Raw genomic sequence first — 18,557 nt, forward strand, 5'->3', positions numbered from 1 at the left:
TCTTTCTGACTTTTTAATTCTTTGCTTTATGTAATATAGGGTGATACCATAGGCAGGCAAACTCTAATAATCTTATAGTTGCTTTCCCATCATTTATTTGCCTTCATCAAAACCCTGAGCTGCTTCGAAGCATATGACATCAAACTATTCTATCTGCATTATCCACGTGGACCTCTACCAGCTTTTTCACTTTCTTCCTCCCAAATATTGTTCCCATCAAGTTCTTAGCAACTTCAGATTCTCTGAATCTGCGAGTGTAGCCTCTCAGTTATATGATCTCTTCATTTCCAATGATCTTTTCCTCCATTCCCTTCCAGCCATCTTTATCCGTGATTATTCCTAGACTTTTGCCACCTCTCAAATCTTTCTCTGATTATAATTTTATTCCAGTACTCTTTCCCCCTCCCCCCTTCCCCCTTTTTTAGCCTCATTGCAATTTCCAGTCTGTTGATCACGCCAATTTTCACTCTTCAGTGTCTCCTGGACATGACCTATGACTTCACTTCTCTCCTTACTCAGATAACTATGGTTGATCACTATGATCATCTTTCATGTAAAATCTTAACTCTGTTTCCTCTCGTTTCCGTTGTCATATTTGCTTGTTAGAACCTTACCTGTCTAGTTCCTCATTTATTACACACTTTGTCTGGACCAGCTGAACTTGACTAGAGTAAAACACCCAATTATGCTCACCTGAGTCTCATTTAGTCAGTTTCCTCTCTTTCAGGTAGTTATATCTTTTTTAGCTGTCCAACAACTAAAAATCACCCTTTTCTTTTTGTAGCACAATTAACCTTCTAACATATATAATTTACTTATTTCTTTTATTTATTGTTCATTGTCTTTCTTCTTCTGCTAGAATATAACCACCATGAAGAATTGGATTTTGTATTTTTGTTGACTAACATATCTCAGACTTCTGACACACAGTAGATAAATGTTTAGTAAACATTTATCATCTGTACTTTTACTGTCTTCATTTCTGAATTCTCCTTCTCTTTTTAACCCGTCCCAATTAGCCTTTCTTTCCACTTCACTAATTGTTTTATCAATTGCATTGGTAATTCCATCTTGTACTATTCAAAGGGAAGTTACCAATTCTCATCTTAACCTTTCAGCATCATTTGATAGAGTTGATCACTTCCTTATTTTGATTTCTAGGAAATAATATTCTTTTAATTTTTCCCCCTCTTTTCTCACTTTTTTTTTTTATATGCTCCTTGCTGGTTCTCATCCTCTTGACTTCTAAATGTTGAATAGCCCTAGTAATCCTCAGCTGTCTTCTGTTACAGATATATCTTAACTTACTTGATACCCTCATTTTATCCTATGGCATTAATTATCATGTGTGTGCTAATGACACCTAAATATATCTAATTCTAGTCTTTCCTCTAGTTTTACCCTCTTGTATCTAACTGCCTACTTGATATATTCTTCATATGAATACTAATAGGCATCTTAGAAATACCTAAAACAGAACACTCCCCTAAAATCTTCCCGTGTCGCAAACTTTCTCATCTTAGTAAAATATATCATTCTTGGGACACTTGGGTGGCTCAGTTGGTTAAGTGACTGCCTTCAGCTCAGGTCATGATCCTGGAGTCCCAGGATCAAGTCCCGCATTGGGCTCCCAGCTCCACGGGTAGTCTGCTTCTCCCTCTGACCTTTTCCTTTCTCATGCTCTCTCACTATCTCTCTCTCAAATAAATAAAATCTTAAAAATATATATATATAAAATTTATATTTATATTTATATTTATATATGACCAGTTGGTCAGCTTCAAAAACTAGGAGCCTTTCTTGAGTTCTCTTGAACTTGACCCAGTTGGTCAGCTTCAAAAACTAGGAGCCTTTCTTGTGTTCTCTGTGTCCTTCATATCCACAGCTAACCTTATCATCAAGTTCATTGGCTCTGCCTTCAAAATCTGTTCTAAATCTGGCCACATTTTGTCATTTCCATTCTACCACCCTGATCCAAGGCACATCATCTTTGGCATATACTACTTATAGAGCCTCCTAACTGGTGTCTCTGCTTCTACGCTTCCCTTCCCTACCAATTCATTTTTATACAGAGAAGGCTAATTGATGTATTTAAAGCCTAAGCCATGGGGTGCCTGGGTGGCTCAGTCGGTTAAGGGTCTGACTCTTCATTTTGGCCCAGGTCACGATCTCAGGGTTATGATATCGAGCCCCAAGTTGGGCTCTGCACTTAGTGGGGGGTCTGCTGTAGATTCTCTCTTTCTTTCTCTTTCCCTCTCTCTCCCTCTGCCCCTTCCCCTGCTTGCTCTCTCTCTTTTTCTCAAGTAAATAAATAAATCTTAAGAAGAACAAAGAAAGCCTAAACCAGATCATCAATTTTTCTTTCTAAAAGCTTACAATGACTTTGAATGTCACTTAGAATAAAATATATCAAGGACTCTAGTTGTGCTTCCTTCTTGATCACATTTCTTGTTGCTCATTCTTTTGCACTCTCATGGCTTCTTGCTTTTCTTCCAATGTGCTAACCTTATTCCTTTCTCAGGGTCTTAATATTTGCTGTTACCTTTATCTAGAATCCCATTTCCATAGTGAACATTGCTCAGTCCTTCATAACACCAAAATGCCCCAGCCATCTTATTTATGGTAATTCATCTCAGTCATTCTCTTTTCACTTATTCTGCTTTTTTGTTTGTTTCATCAGACTTTCTTTTAAAGTCTGTTATCTGCTACTTCTAGAATATAAAAACCAATGAAACAGGGATTTTGTCTGTTTTGGTATATCCCCACCACCTAGAATAGTACCTGGTACAGTTAATGCCAATAACTTGATGGAGTGCATGTAAATCATTTAGAAAAGGAATGTTTTAAAGAGCAAAGCAATGCTTTAAAATCATGATTGTCTATCCACAGTGTTATAAAATGTGATTCACAGCCATAGTATGTAGAACTTTGCAAAATTTTTAGTGAGTCCTTGTAGGTAACAAGCAAGTGCCAATATTCTAAGATGTTCTAGGAATCAGCCAAAAATACTAAATATATAAGTGCTTCTAAATTCCTCTCAGAAATGTTTAGTCATTGAATTGTTCTTTCAGTGGTTTTGCACAATCCTAATAACATTGTGAGAACATGATTTAAATTTTGGAGAAGCAATGGTTCTTCCCTTTATCTACATATAATTCTTTAGAAGTTTGTCTAAATTATTTCTTTGTACATTCTCCTTCAGCTGAGAAAATACAGTCTGCTAGGTGAGAAGGAAGACCTATTCTCAGGAGAGGTATAACTCTACTTGGGGTCCTGCTTTTTGAATTATCATCTGTCCTTGGATAATATTTCTTCCCTATACATTCTCTGATATGTCAGATAAACTAGCCTGTATCCAAATACATTATATTTAGTGATCTATATGTGCTATTCACAACACTTTATAACCAAAGTACTGAATAAGAAAAAGCACTTTTATGTGGAAGTAACAGAAGAATCAATATGTGCTGTAAAACTGTTGAGGATTAATTCATTATTTTTAATCTTTTTATAATATTTTTCTGATTTTCTTGAGTAACTCATAAACTCACCAACTGAATTATCACCTGTATGTTCTTTTGTAGAATACTACTAATTTAGTTATTTTTCCCCCCGAGTATGAATTTTTCCAAAGCAAGACCAGCATGTTGGGCTTTGTAAAACATATTTCTGGTCCATATTAGGGAAGTTCATTTATTTAGCAAAGATCTGCTAAGCTTCTTTCTACATCCCAGTACCATACCAGTTAACAGAACACCAGACATATCCCAGTCATCATGGACTTTTATATTCTGGTGAGGGAAAACAAACAATAAGTAAATTGTACTTGTGGTTGAATGTGCATGTATGTGTACACATACACACATATCTCTAACACACATGCTGAGTTTGTGTGTGTGTAAGTGCTGTGGAGACGAAGGAGATAGAGGAGTTTAGGGAATACCAGGATAGAGGTAATGGTCATAATTTTATAAAGGGCAGTCAGGTGACATTTGAGGAGATGTAAAAAAACAAAAAAACAGGGTAGCAAACTACTGAAATCCTAGGGGAAATAAATTTCAAAAGTTAAAGATAATAGTTATGAAAAATTATATAGCGATTGCCACTCCCATTCCTCAGTTTTACAGATTATTTTCCTTTTAAACACAAATCTAAAAGTGATGGCATTTTAAAACAGGCAGAGGATTTAGAGATAATTTGTTTCTGTTCCTATATCTACAAAAAAAAGAAAAATAAGTTGACCAAAGGACATGTACTAAGTAAATAAGGAAATAATGTAAGATAATAATTACTAGTAGCACTTAGTAAAATTTTTAAAAAGGCATTTTAAAAAATCTTCAGTTAGTGGATTATAGAGTTGCCTGGGTGAGGTTTGTTGGTTAAGAAAAGAGATGGAAGCTTTAGTTCTTGTTGCTGCTTATTGGTGAGTAGTATAAGCCAGAGCGAGCTGTGAAGTAGTAAATAGGCAAATTAAATGCCTGAGGTTCATCAATGTCTGAATCCTTGGAAAAAGCAATGATTCTTTTTTTAAAAAAATAACAGAAAAAAATAAACTACTATAAATGGATGAACTGTTTAAGTTCTCTTCACTTGCAATTTTTCAACTCCTGGTCACCTAAGATTTTCCTTGCAGTTTCATTTTTTTTAATGTGAGGAGTCTTCTCATATCACTCTAACTCACTTTTAGCCAGAAACATTTTACCTGTATGATTAAAAATTTCTTAAAGATTACCCAATCTTCAAGTATTTGTGGCTCCTTTATCTTTGAAAGATTTTCTCAATCAAAAATTCTTCACTATATGTTGTTAGCAGTTCTTTAACGTTTTCACTATCTACTTCATTATATCTAGGCTCCCTAGCAAAATGTAAAACCTTTTGTTTTATATTCAGCATTTCCTTTAACTTCTGCAAGTTAACCAAAAAATGCTAGTTTCTTTCATACTTCATTCGTTGTTTGTTGTGATACTTTTTCTGAAGCCTGATTCACTTAGACTATCTTTTTATCAAAACTCTTTCATAAATCATACAACTAGAAATGTTGAATGCATCAGCACCCCACATTTTATATAATCATACCAGGTATGAAAAATAGAAATCTATATCATGTGGGCATTTATCCACTGTTCTAGTTGGTCAGAATATAGCTCCCCATAAGGGACCATGAGATGGGAGATAAATTAATTTACTGTCTTTTGGTAGTTTCTAGTTTCTACACATCTCCTGTACTTCAGAGCATCTCTTCGAATAGAGCATGATTCTCATATTCAAAAAGATGTGTGATTCATAATATGTAATATATGAGATTATAGACCTTAATTGATGTATATACTGTACCTATTGGCTAGTTAAGAGATTTTAAAGGATAATTTTGATTCTGCAAAATGATTTTTATCTTTGTCAATTTTAAATATTCTATCATATTCCCTAAGAGTATTGATTTTAGTATATTTAGAACTTTGGAGGCAAAGAGTATCTTAATTTTTTTTACTCTTTTAGTTCCTTATAAATACTGTTTTTAAAATAGTTTTGTCAAAAACATAAAAAACACAGAAGACACTTTTTAACACATAATAAATAGATTTACCACTCAAATTTATGAACAGTTAGATTATGCATTTAGGTATAAAATGATGAAAACACAGTATCTTTTAAAGAAATGCACGTTCATGCATACTGCATTCATAAGTATGGTGGAAGAACATGGCTCAGCTGCCTAATGAGTTTTTAAGATACCATATAGCAATATGGTTCAGGAATATTGCCACATGTCTAGGCAAATATAAGAGGAGCCCACTCAGAAGATGATGCAATAGTAGTTTCCTGGTCAGTTTTCACCTTCTCAGGTGCTATATTTGAGGTGTCTTTAAGATTTTGCTCTGTGAAATAATATGTGTAAGTTCTTTTTAAAATAAGAACTGATATATATAAATCATTAAGTTCTTCTGCCATAAATTTTGTTTGTGTGTGTTAGATGCTGTGAAAATAAAGGTTTGTTTTTTTAAAACTTTTCACAGAAATCTGCGTGTCTTGGAGGTCTACTTTTCTCTGATTTTTTTTTTCTTTTTAAATTTTGTCTCTTTGGGGCACCTGGGTGGCTCAGTGGGTTAAAGCCTCTGCCTTCAGCTCAGGTCATGGTCAGGTCATGGTCCCAGGGTCCTGGGATCAATCCCCATGTTGGCCCCATGTTGGGGTCTCTGCTCGGCAGGGAGCCTGCTTCCTCCTCTCTCTGCCTGCCTCTCTGCCTACTTGTGATCTCTGTCTGTCAAATAAATAAATAAAATCTTTAAAAAACAAACAAACAAAAAAAAGAACAAAAAAAATTTTGTCTCTTTAAGTTTTCAAGTTCTTCATCGTATATTAACTTTTTAAAACTAAGCCATAACATTTATTAGTTTTTATTTTTAATTTTAAAAGATTTTATTTATTTGAGAGAGAGTGAATGGGCACAAGCAGAGGGAGAAGGAGAAGCAGACTTCCCACTGAGCAAGGAGCTTGACACTCAGTCTTAGGACCCTGGGATCCTGACATGAGCTGAAGGCAGACACTTAATTGTCTGAGCCACCCAGGTGCCCCAGCTTATACAATTTTAAAACAGTGATTATCTCTGTCATTGTGTACCCAAAGATAGCAGGTTGTTAGATGAGTTTAGAGTAAAATCTACTATGACAACTTTTTGTCTGGTTTTTTATTTTAATTTTTTATTTATTTATTTTTCTAAGATTTTATTTATTTGAGAGAGAGAGAGAATGGGGGAGAGAGTGAGAGGAAGAGGAAGAGGATGAGGGGGGAGGGCCAGAGGGAGAACCAGACTCCCCTCTGAGCAGGGAGCCTGGGACTCTCGGATCATGACCCAAGCCAAAGGCAGTTGTTCAACCAACTGAGCCATGCAGGCACCCAACTTTTTAAAAAAGGATGTCATTTTAAAGCATAAATATAGCAAATTGTCATTACCCTTGGAAGTAACATGTCTAAAACTCTAATCTAGAATACTTAAAAAAATATATTTCCTCTTGATATCTTAGCTGTAGGATCTTAAACCTGATTGTAGTCTGCCTGCAAATTTAAGACATCCCAACATTCTAAATTGTATGGTATTAGAATCTCAGGATTGGGGCCTTTTAAGGGAAAAAAGTAACCTTTTAATGGCCAAAGAAATTAGCCAAGGACTGAAGTATTTCATGTGTACTGAACTGAAATAAAAAGGAAGAGGAGTCTGTTGTTAGCTAAATTTTTCCAGATAATTTTATTCATATACTGTAGTTTTATGAATGAAAAAATCTAGTGTAAAAACCACCTGAATTATAGGTCAGGCACTGAATCAGTCTACAATCTCACTGTTTTATAAAAGGTTGAAGTTCTGTCTTCTCATAATTTTGAGTCTATATTTAAAGAAATAGCACTTTATTAAACATTCTCTAACACATGAGCTTTCCTCTCTATCTCGTTTAATATGGTATGTAATTCTGTTTTAAAGAATTACCTGTTCCCTATGGTACTTTGGAACTCATTTTTTCTGAATTTTTCTTACTCACCAACATACGAGAAGTCTAGGATTCTAGCAGAGGGTTTTTTCAAATACAGTATTTGTGAAGTGTGATAAATTACATTATAAATTGCCATCTTGCCATTTTTAGCTTGCATATAATTTGAACTGTCGAGTTACAGTTTACTGTTTGCTCTTGGCTAGTTGTGCATTATATCCACAACATGCTCAGACTGTTTTATTAGGTTTATTAATTAGAAATATTGATTTGTTAGTAATAATTAGCTGTTTCCCCCTGCCTTTTCCATATGGATTTATATTTTTATGGGCATGTATGAATTTTCCTCCTTAAAATGTTTTGAGTGAAGTCTTCTAAAATGTTTCTGTCCTCAATAGAAGGAGCAAAACATAAGCTTTGCAATTGAACAGATATGGATTCAAATCAGTTCACACAGAATCAAACAATATATTATGTGATTCTGACAAACTACATACCCTTTTTGTGACTTGTCTTTCTCATCTGCAGAAGAGATACGATAATTATAGATATTTATTCTTTGTTGTCTACCCTCACCTACCAAAAACATAGTTTTGTTAAAATAGAAGACAGTAGTTTAGATTTTAATGCTTTAGTCATTGATACATACATTTTGTGTTCACTAGTAACCTCTGGTGGAAAAAGACTGTGGAGACAAACCACAATGATAGAGATAAATAACTTGCCCAACATCACAGCTAATTTAATGGAAAAAAACTGCAAGCAACAAACTAAGCTGAATGTTTCATTTAATTATATTAATCTTCACAATGATAGGGCATTTAACCTGGTAGTACTCTATCATTGTGAAGATTAATATAATGTAAATGAGACATTCAGCTTAGTGCCATATTTATAATGAACATCCAGTGAAAAGTATTAGTTTCATAGGTAGAATTTAGTTATTCATCAGTTGCATAAAACACCAAGTTCTCTTTACATCACTTGCCCTCCTTAATGCCAATTACCCAGTTATACCCCATCCCTCCTACCTCTCTCCCCTCCATTAACCCTCAGTTTGTTTCCTATAGGTAAGAGTCTTTTATGGTTTGTTTCCCTTTCTGATTTTTATCTTGGTTTCTTTTTTTCTTTTTTTTTTGTTCTTTTCTTTTCAGTGTTCCAGCATTCATTGTTTACACACCACACCCAGTGCTCCATGCAATACGTGCCTTCCTTAATACCCACCACTGGGCTTACACAGTCCCCCACCCTCCTCCCCTCCAAAACCCTCAGTTTGTTTCTCAGAATCCATAGTCTCTCATGGTTTGTCTCCCCCTCCAATTTCCCCCAACTCACTTCTCCTCTCCATCTTCCAGTGTCCTCCATGTTACTCCTTATGTTCCACAAATAAGTGAAACCATATGATAATTGACTCTCTTTGCTTGACTTATTTCACTCGGCATAATCTCTTCCAGTCCCGTCCATGTTGCTTCAAAAGTTGGGTATTCATCCTTTCTGATGGAGGCTTAATAATCCATTATATATATGGACCACATCTTCTTTATCCATTCATCCGTTGAAGGGCATCTTGGTTCTTTCCACAGTTTGGCAACTGTGGCCATTGCTGCTATGAATGTTGGGGTACAGATGGCCCTTCTTTTTACTACATCAGTATCTTTGGGGTAAATACCCAGTAGTGCAATTTCAGAGTCATAGAAAAGCTCTATTTTTAATTTCTTAAAACAGTGCTAAAGAAAAGCACTGTTTTCCAAAGTGGCTGCACCAACTATCTTGTTTTTCTTTCCTTTCCCCTGTGTTCATCTGTTTTGTTTCTTAAATTCCACATTCTAGTTTTTCTATGTTCTGTAAATTAAAAAAAAAAAAAAAAAGATTAGCTTAAAGATGAATTTTTCATGCAGTCCTTACTCCCTTTAAAGAGTGAAGTCTTTTATATATGAAATTGATTTAATTACCTTGTATGTGGTACCATGTTAGATCACTGAATAGATAAGTAAGATATAGTGCTTAATTTCAAGGAGACTCTTGCATGTTATAGGAGGATATAAGGAGATAAAACAGAGTAGTTCATGTGCTTTTAATTCACATGTCATCCTTCAACTCCTGTTCTCTACTCAGGAATGTTGAAAGTGAAGACCAAATGAGCCTCCAGGTGCTCCTCCAAGAAATACATGATCTTCACATTGTACCTTTCCATACTAGATTGTTAACACCTAGAGAACCAAAAATCTGTGTGCTTTCTCAATGTCTCTTTTATTACCCTGAGCAAGTAATCATAGTTCTATTAGTCTTGATAACTGATTTTTAATAACTTTACTTCTAACAAAGAAAAGTGTTCTTCAGTTAAACATGGCTTTGTGCCCCTATAGCTATCCCATTATTTTATAGTGTTTTTAAAATACTTTTTAAAAATACTTCTTAATAGTAATTTATTTACATTTTGTTTAGAGTCTCATTCCATTTAAAATGAAAAATAATAAAGTAAAAAAACAACATTTGGGAGGGTCTTTTATAGCTCATATTCAGTAGATAAGAAAGAGCAATAATAGTAGTTTTACTAGTTAAGTATTAAGCCTCACACCTCAGTTTAATTTTCTGCTTGTTACTAAACATTTATCTAATAACATTATCTTATCATGTCCAGAGTATAATACATTTAAATTCTACTATAGGATTAAAAGATGGGACTATACTATATACTATATACTATATTAACCACAGTAGTCCTTATCAAACTTCACTGTTTTATTTTTTTTTTTTTAAAGATTTTATTTATTTATTTGAGAGAGAGAGACAGTGAGAGAGAGCATGAGCGAGGAGAAGGTCAGAGAGCGAAGCAGACTCCCCATGGAGCTGGGAGCCCGATGTGGGACTCGATCCCGGGACTCCAGGATCACGCCCTGAGCCGAAGGCAGTCGTCCAACCAACTGAGCCACCCAGGCGTCCCAAAACTTCACTGTTTTAGAATAGTTTTTACAACCTTATTTTTACTTCACTCTGTTGTAAAGTATTGGATTTTCTTTGGTAGGGAGCCTGCTTTATAATACTTTTACTTTTCTAGTTGTTTCTGTTTGTTTTCTGTTTGTTCCCAGGAATGCCCCAGCCTCTAGTAGATCTAAAAGCTTGTCTGGAGGGACACCTGGCTGGCTAAGTCAGTAGAGCATGTGACTCTTAATCTTGGGGTCATGAGTTTGAGCTTCATGTTAGGCATAGAGATTACTTAATAAAAAACAACAACAACAATTAAATAAGAAACAGCTTGTCTGGAGATGTTGGTATCTCTCTGGGTGTCACAGCAGAGAATTCACTTTGGGTGTATTCTACAAACACTGTGCCATAGTTCCCCCATAGTAGACTCTGGACAGGAACTTATAAGTTCTTTTGAAGATGCCTGTGGGAGGTATAAATGTATTAATCTAAACAACTACTTTGTTGGGTCAGAGACTGATAATACTTAATTGCAAGTGCCCTAGCTGCTGAGAAGCAGAAAAAACCAGCCTGTCATGTGAAATGACTCAGCATTCCAAATAATTGCTACTCAGATTTTTACAACAATATAGACTGTTATGTAGAGAAATATGAACAGTAGGATAATGTACCTGGAGTAACATGTCTGACTGCATCTCTGTAAGAAGAAAATGGTTTAGGGGTGCCTGGGTGGCTCAGTGTGTTAAGCCGCTGCCTTCGGCTCAGGTCGTGATCTCAGGGTCCTGGGATCGAGTCCCGCATCAGGCTCTCTGCTCGGCAGGGAGTCTGCTTCCTCCTCTCTCTCTCTGCCTGCCTCTCTGCCCACTTGTAATCTTTCTCTGTCAAATAAATAAATAAAATCTTTAAAAAAAAAAAGAAGAAGAATAAGAAAATGGTTTGCCTTTCCTGTTCAGTATCATAATAAACTATTTCATATCTCTAGGGTAGCAGTTAGGTCAGCTGAAAAGACCTATGCCATTACTATTCATCTGTTCTGACCCTGGCTTGCATAGCAGAATATATCAGTAGCTTTTGGTAAGAAGTGGAAGCTGGATGAAGCAGGATGGGAGTGGAATGTCTGGTAGGTAGAATGATTATTGTATTGGCAGTGTGTGGTTATGGAGGTTTATGTAGTGATTCCTAATGGAGATACATATTTTATTTTTTTTTATTTTTTTATTTTTTTTCCCAATTTATTTATTTTCAGAAAAACAGTATTCATTATTTTTTCACCACACCCAGTGCTCCATGCAAGCTGTACCAGGTGGTGGGTATTATGGAGATACATATTTTAAAATCAGTTTAAATACGGTTGTGATTTATTTTAAGGGAAATAACTCAGAAACCTAATGTCTTTTCTGTCTTACTTTGCTTAATGTACTGTTCTCTGATCTTCCTTACTCTGCTTCACAGTTGTAAAAAATGAAGCAGAAACAGTGAATATAGGATTTTATCATGGCAGTTTAAAAATTGCTATTTTGCTGCTATAATTTCCATGATACTGTTTCACTGAGGTTTTATGTCTCTTTTAATTCTACTTCCTAATTCAGGGATTCTTAACCTGAGGTATTCCTCCAAAAGTTCATGGATAGGATTTCATGGGGGAAAAAATGACATCTTTATTTTCACTAACCCCTACCTGAAATTTAATATTCCCTTCAAATATAAATATTGACAAAAAACAACAGTAGTAATAATACCTGTCCCAGCAGTAAAAGTCATAGCTCTTTCCTGGCAATATCTTATTGTTTACAGTTTTCACTACTTTGGAATTATGTAGATATTAGGCTTACCTACTGAATCTTATATTTTAAGGAATTAAGAAAAAAACATATATAGCAGTATCTCACTTTAAAAAATTTTTTGACAGTTTTATTTCAGTATAGTTGGTTTTTCTTCTAATCCTATACTATATATTTGTGCCCTTTTTATATAAAGATTGTATTTATTTATTTGATAGACATCACAAGTAGGCAGAGAGGCAGGCAGGGAGAGAGAGGGGGAAGCAGGCTTGCCGTGAGCAGAGAGCCCAATGTGGGGCCTGATCCCAGGACTCTGGGATCATGACCCAAGCCAAAGGCAGAGGCTTTAACCCACTGAGCCACCCAGGTGCTCCTATATTTGTGCTTTTAAAATATGACTGAGTAGGATCCCAAAGTTTTGGCTACACTGCTGAAGGGGTCCTCTCACAAAAAGATTTAAGAATTCTGTCTACCTCTTTTACTATTTGATCTTCATGCTGTCCCCAGAATGTTATACTTTAAGAACCATATCCTTATAATTTATATATACATAAATATGTATATTTATGAAGATATACATAATCCTTTTTCCCCCCTCCAGATATCATCCCCCTTCCCAGCTTCAACATTTAACCTCTGTTTAGATGAGCCATAGCACCTCTGCAAATTCCATTCTATTTTCTAGACTTCTTCACATATATATTATGGGAGGAATTTAAGTTCAGTGAATCTAAACTAATTTTCCTTTTTAAACCTTCTCTTTTTCCTCCTATGTTCCCCATTAATTAGTGCCATTGATAACTTCCCACTCACTCAGATTAAAGTGTAAGAATCATTTTTGATTCTTTGTTCTTTCTTACTACCTCCTCTGAAAGGGGTTATTAATAAGCTAGGTATTATTAATAAGGCCGCTATGAACATTTTTATAATTTTTGGACATCTGTTTTATTTCATAAGAGTAGAATTGCTGGGTCATAATGTCAATGAATATTTATAAATATATTAGAAACTGTTATACCATTCTCCAAAAGTAATCATTTTGCTGATTAGAAATGCATCAGAATTCTAGGTTACTCCAGGTCCCTGTTAGAACCCAACTACTGTTATCAGTCTTTATTACTATTTGATGTAGTAGGTATGAAATGATACCTCATTTTGCTTTAAATTGCATTTCCCTGATAATTAATAATGTTGAGTGCATTTTCAGGTTCATGTAGGCGGTTTATATCCCTTCTCTTCTAAGGGATCTGTTCAAGTCATTTGCCCCTTTTTCATAGGGTTGTTTGCTTTCTAGTGTTGACTTGTACATATTCTTTATAAATTCTGGATACAAATCATTTGTCAGAATGATTAGTCATCATTCGTAATGTTTGAATAGTGCTTTAATCTTGTTGAAGTGCCTTTTTATCTCCTAATTCATTAAGCCTTGTGAGATTGAAAACAGTTTTAATATCCTCCATGTGGGAGCTAAAGAAACTGGAAGATGAAACTAAGCTAAGACTCAGAAAGAAAATAGGGAATCTGAAAAGTTGAGAGAGGTTTAGCAACTTTCCTTTTTGAGGTAGGCAAATTATCATGTATCTTAAAAGTTTTGTGTAACAAATAAAGCCTTAAACACATTTACAAAATGTAATAAAATTGTATTTATAAATTCATTATTAGGTTTATAAAATGTATTAATTTGTAATTTTGCAGGAGTGGAAATATGAAGCTGTAAGGTTAAAGCCTTTTTTTTTTTTAAGTCCTATCATATATAAACACATAACCTCATTTGAGGCTGGTGTTAAAATTCTACATGTGTAGCACATGCTACTTACATGCTTTATATAAGACTTTGTTTCACTTTATTACTCTAGTTCTTTTTCTTGTTTGAGAAGTATGTTGCTAGGTTTATCAACAGATAAGTTGATAATTAATATAATGACTTAGAAATTTCCTTTTTATCTTAGTTGTGCCTTTTAATTGTGGCAGGAGTGTGTGCTGCTGTTTGTCTTCTGGTGTACTAAGTGTCATACTTGTTAACATCTTTTCTTGGAGAATGATTAGGAAAGGGAGAGGAAATCTAAATGTAAGATTTTCCTATTTATTGCTTCTATCATAAGAGACTTTTGGTAAAGTAAGGATGAAATCATTAGTGAAAATCAGGTTTGTTTTTTTCAGAGATTCAGTTAGCCATATTCTTCTTAAATTGACTTACAAATACTTAAAATAAATTAGAGATATTAATACTACTCTTCATATTGAGGAATTATCTTTTCTTGATAATATAGTCCAGTGATTCCAGATGATAACATTTTTTTATTAGTAAATACTTCTTTAAAAATTTTTTTTCTAGTTTAGTACAATATGGATGCTAGAGCTTGTTGAGATATATATAACATAGAAATATGTTACAGTATGCTAGGAAAACAGTTGCAACCAGTGTTGGGAAAATTTGTCTGAAAAAACTTCAGAATGATTAGGATATTATCCCAGAGCAATGTTAATTTGGCATTAAGGAATATGTGGGAGGAATAGAGACCCAACTTAAAATAAGAATAAATACCTCTGAATTGTTTAAGGTGATTAAAACGGCATATTTAGAATTTTTAACTCTATATGTATATAATGAATTATGAGATTATTACAAAATAATGTAAACTGAACCATGTATACCGAGCTTATTGATTTTTAACATATTTGTTCAGTTTAATCTATTTAATCTACTCTCTACACTTCTGCTGGTGGTAATTGGGAACCTTCTGTAATATTGTATGTGAAGTAAGGTTTGGAGTTGAAGGAAACCTATAATCTTCTTCTCTAATTAAACTAAATATTACCCTAAGAAAAACAGAGACATTTCGGTGACTATGAGACTTGGTAGAGTAGGATTAGAACACATGCACAAAAAGAAAAGGAATGGATCAAGTTTTTCTTCCCTGTCTTCTTACAAAATAGGTCTTCTTTATTTGAACTCTCATTATCTGAACTCAGAAATGGAATAAATTCAGCTAATTTTCAAATAAATTTCTCTCTATTGAAAATTGAGAATCAAATGGGTTCTAAAAATAGTAAACATCCCTTGCTACCTGAACTTGCTCTTCAAACTGTGAATTCAAGAACCAAATAAATTTGAATAAGGAGTGATACTTGCGTTACTGTTTTTTTAATGAGACTACGTGGTCAAGTAAAGAGTACTATTTGGGAGATTAGAAAACTGATATTCTAAACTGCGCCACTTGATGTTTCTGGATTTTTGTTTCCTTCTTTGTAAAATTGTGGGGTTGGATTAGATTTTGTCTCCCAGCCTGGTGGAGCCTGAGGTCTAATAGTCCTAAAAGTTGGTAAAAGTTGTATATTTACTGGTAATGACTGTACGTTAAAGAAAAATTTCCTTTATTTGGTTCAGATTCATACTACTGTTTTTTCATAAAATTTGTCAGACAAAACAACTTATTAACATGGCTTTGAATTGAACTAAATAGGGAATTAGCTTATAAAAGATTGGAAATCACTATGCCATACATTGTCCAGAGTTTATTTTCCAAGGTGTAGGGACCATAGATTTCTCATATAAATTAAGATTAATACACTTATTTTGAACAAATCAGAGATCCATCAGTGTTCATAATTTTGTATTAACTAGTAGTATGTAGTAGACTTGAAGGGGATTCACTTCCAAAATTGGTTTTCAATTACTGTGTACTTAGACTTGATCTCATTCTATTTCTGTTCCACAACTGCACAGTTTAAAACTGTGTTCTAAAAATTTATTGATTAATTTGATTGGAAATCTGAGTGAAATCTTTTCTTGGAAATAAATGTTAAATAGTAATTCTCAAGTATAGAGAAGACTATAATGGTAACTAATATACCTCTTTATATTACTATTATTACTATTACTATTACTATTACTATATTACTATTTTAGCCACATGCTGCCATTGTGGATTATTTGTTTTCTGAGAGTTGAATTCTAAATTTGGAAAAATAAGAATACATTTTACTCTTCTCTCCTATTTCCACCAAAGTAGCAGTATATAATATTTGGCTCCATTAATGGGTACAGTACATAATAGCCAAGTACCTGTATAATATCACTTTAGGGTGATATAAATTAAGATAGGAGAATGGATTGTATAGATCTTATAAATAAATTTTATAAATCAGGGCTACTTCATTTGTTCTCTACAAAACTGCATATTATGTCAGCTTGAATGTCAGGGGGTAGTTAGACGATGGTTGCTTGGTGGGTAATTAACATGTTTTCACCCTCTGCTTTTTAGAAAGACATAATACTTGTTTTCTGTCCCAGTTTGAGGAGAAAATGAATTTTAAAATGCCTTGATGCCACATTTAGTGAATGCTTTTAGTCTACGAAGAAAGGCAATTTACTAATGAGATACTTGCTCACTAGTAGTCAAGAAGTGTCAAATGGATGTGCTATATAGTTGTCAAATGTGAGTTGGAATTTGGTTTTTAAATAGCTTAATGTAGCACCTTTTTTATTTACCCATAATGTAGAATTACTGTTGCTCCATAATTTTTCAGATCTGTATTCCTAGATGTCCATGATTATTTACTTACTTATGGGATGATATAATTCATATCTAAATTTAGCTGTCTCTAACACATCTTTTTTTTAAGTCAATTTTATTATTCAGTGAATAAATACAATCTCAAAGCATGTATCAACAACATCAAAACTAAGCCTTATGAATAGTACATCTTATAATTCCTTATTCTAAAGGATCTCTGGTGCCATCTACTGCATACTTTGTTAGTGGAAAAAAAAGTATGTGACATCAAGTAGATGTTTCAGTTAATCTGGCATTTTTTTAAATTAATAGACTATTTTTAGAGCAGTTTTAGGTGTACAGAAAAATTGAGCAGAAATACGGTGTTCCCGTATTTCTCCTCCACTCGGTTTCCCTGTTACCATCTTTTATTGTGGCACACTTATTACAGTTGATAACATTGAGACATTATTATTAAATAAAGCCCATAGTTTATGTAAGGTTCATTCTGTGTATGTTGTTGTATGGGTCTTGCTAAATGTACAATTTCATGTAGCCACCATTATAGTGTCATACACAATAGTTTCATTGCCCTCAGAATCCCCTGTACTCCACCTATTCTTCATCCCTCCACCCCATGCCCCCAGCCTTTGTCAAACATGGATCTTTTTACTGTCTCCAAAGTTTTCTTATCCAAAATGCCATATAGTAGGAATCATATAGTATGTAGTCTTTTTGGATACACTTTCTGGATTCATTTAGCAATATGCAAGTAAGGTTCCTCTTTGTCTTTTTGTAGCTTGATAGCCTATTTTATTTTATTTTTATTTTACTTTTTGACAGGAAGTAGGGTTTATTATTGGACAAGGTAGGAAGGGGGAAGTGCCAAGGTTCTTATGAGTGCAGAGCGCTCCATTTGTCCAAGGGGCCATGATTAGGGATGTATTTGACCCCATAGCCATCTGGGATAAGCTGTTTTTCAGCCACCATGTCTTCAAATTCGACTGCATTAAACTTAGTAAAAACCACTTCTTGGCGATGCGGATCTTCTGGCAGCCAGGGAAATTGAACTTGGCCCTGTGTAGGCCCTCAGTCACATGCTCATTGTTCTGCAGCTTGGTGTGAATGGACATGATGACTTGGCCAATGCAGATCCTGGCTACTTTGCCCTGGGGCTTTCCAAAGGCACTCCACATACCTATCTGTAGCCTAGATTGGAGATAGTATGAGGTCAGACCACAGTGTCCATTGGAGAGTGCTGTCTCTAAGGTCCCTTAGGGCAACCCATGCAATTAACAGGCTGCATAAACACCAAGGAGGCTACCATTTGCAGCTCTGGCACACTGGGCCCCCATGGACAAAGAGCACAGTTGGCTTAATTGGCTGCAGACACATTTCATTTTATTACTGAATAATATTCCATGCTTTTGATGTACGAGTTTGTTTACCTTCACCTATTGAAGGACATCTTGGTTCCAGTTTTTTAGCAATTATAAATAAAGGTGTTGTTGAATTCACAGGTTTATATATGGATATAAGTTTTCAACTCCTTTGTATAAATACCCAGGACTTTAATTCCTAGATCTTATGGTAAAACTGTTAGCTTTGGAAGAAACTGCCAGTCTACCAATGTGGCCATACCATTATGCATTACCAACAGCAATAAATAAGAATTCCTATTGTACACGTATCCTCACCAGCATTTGTTGTGAGTGTTTTGGTAGATTGTGTATTTTAGGAAGTTGGTATGTTTCATATAAGTTATCATATTTCTGGGTACAAAGTTGTTTATAGTATTCCTTTGATACCCTTTTAATGTCTATGAGATAAATAATGATGGCAATTTTTTTATTTCGGTATTTTAAATTTGTGTT

At 34.4% G+C, this 18,557-nt stretch overlaps 1 protein-coding gene and 1 non-coding gene across 11 annotated transcripts in view; one reads left to right on the forward strand and one right to left on the reverse strand.

Annotated features, from left to right (window-relative positions):
- LCORL (ligand dependent nuclear receptor corepressor like) overlaps positions 1-18,557 on the forward strand; it is a 157,812-nt gene that overhangs the window by 58,015 nt on the left and 81,240 nt on the right. The window lies entirely within an intron of this gene.
- LOC122890810 lies at positions 17,940-18,072 on the reverse strand. Its single transcript, XR_006381231.1, has one exon. It is a non-coding gene; the product is annotated as a small nucleolar RNA SNORA70 (small nucleolar RNA).

This window comes from Neovison vison, chromosome 11, assembly GCF_020171115.1.
Source record: "Neovison vison isolate M4711 chromosome 11, ASM_NN_V1, whole genome shotgun sequence".
Lineage (NCBI taxonomy): Eukaryota > Metazoa > Chordata > Mammalia > Carnivora > Mustelidae > Neogale > Neogale vison.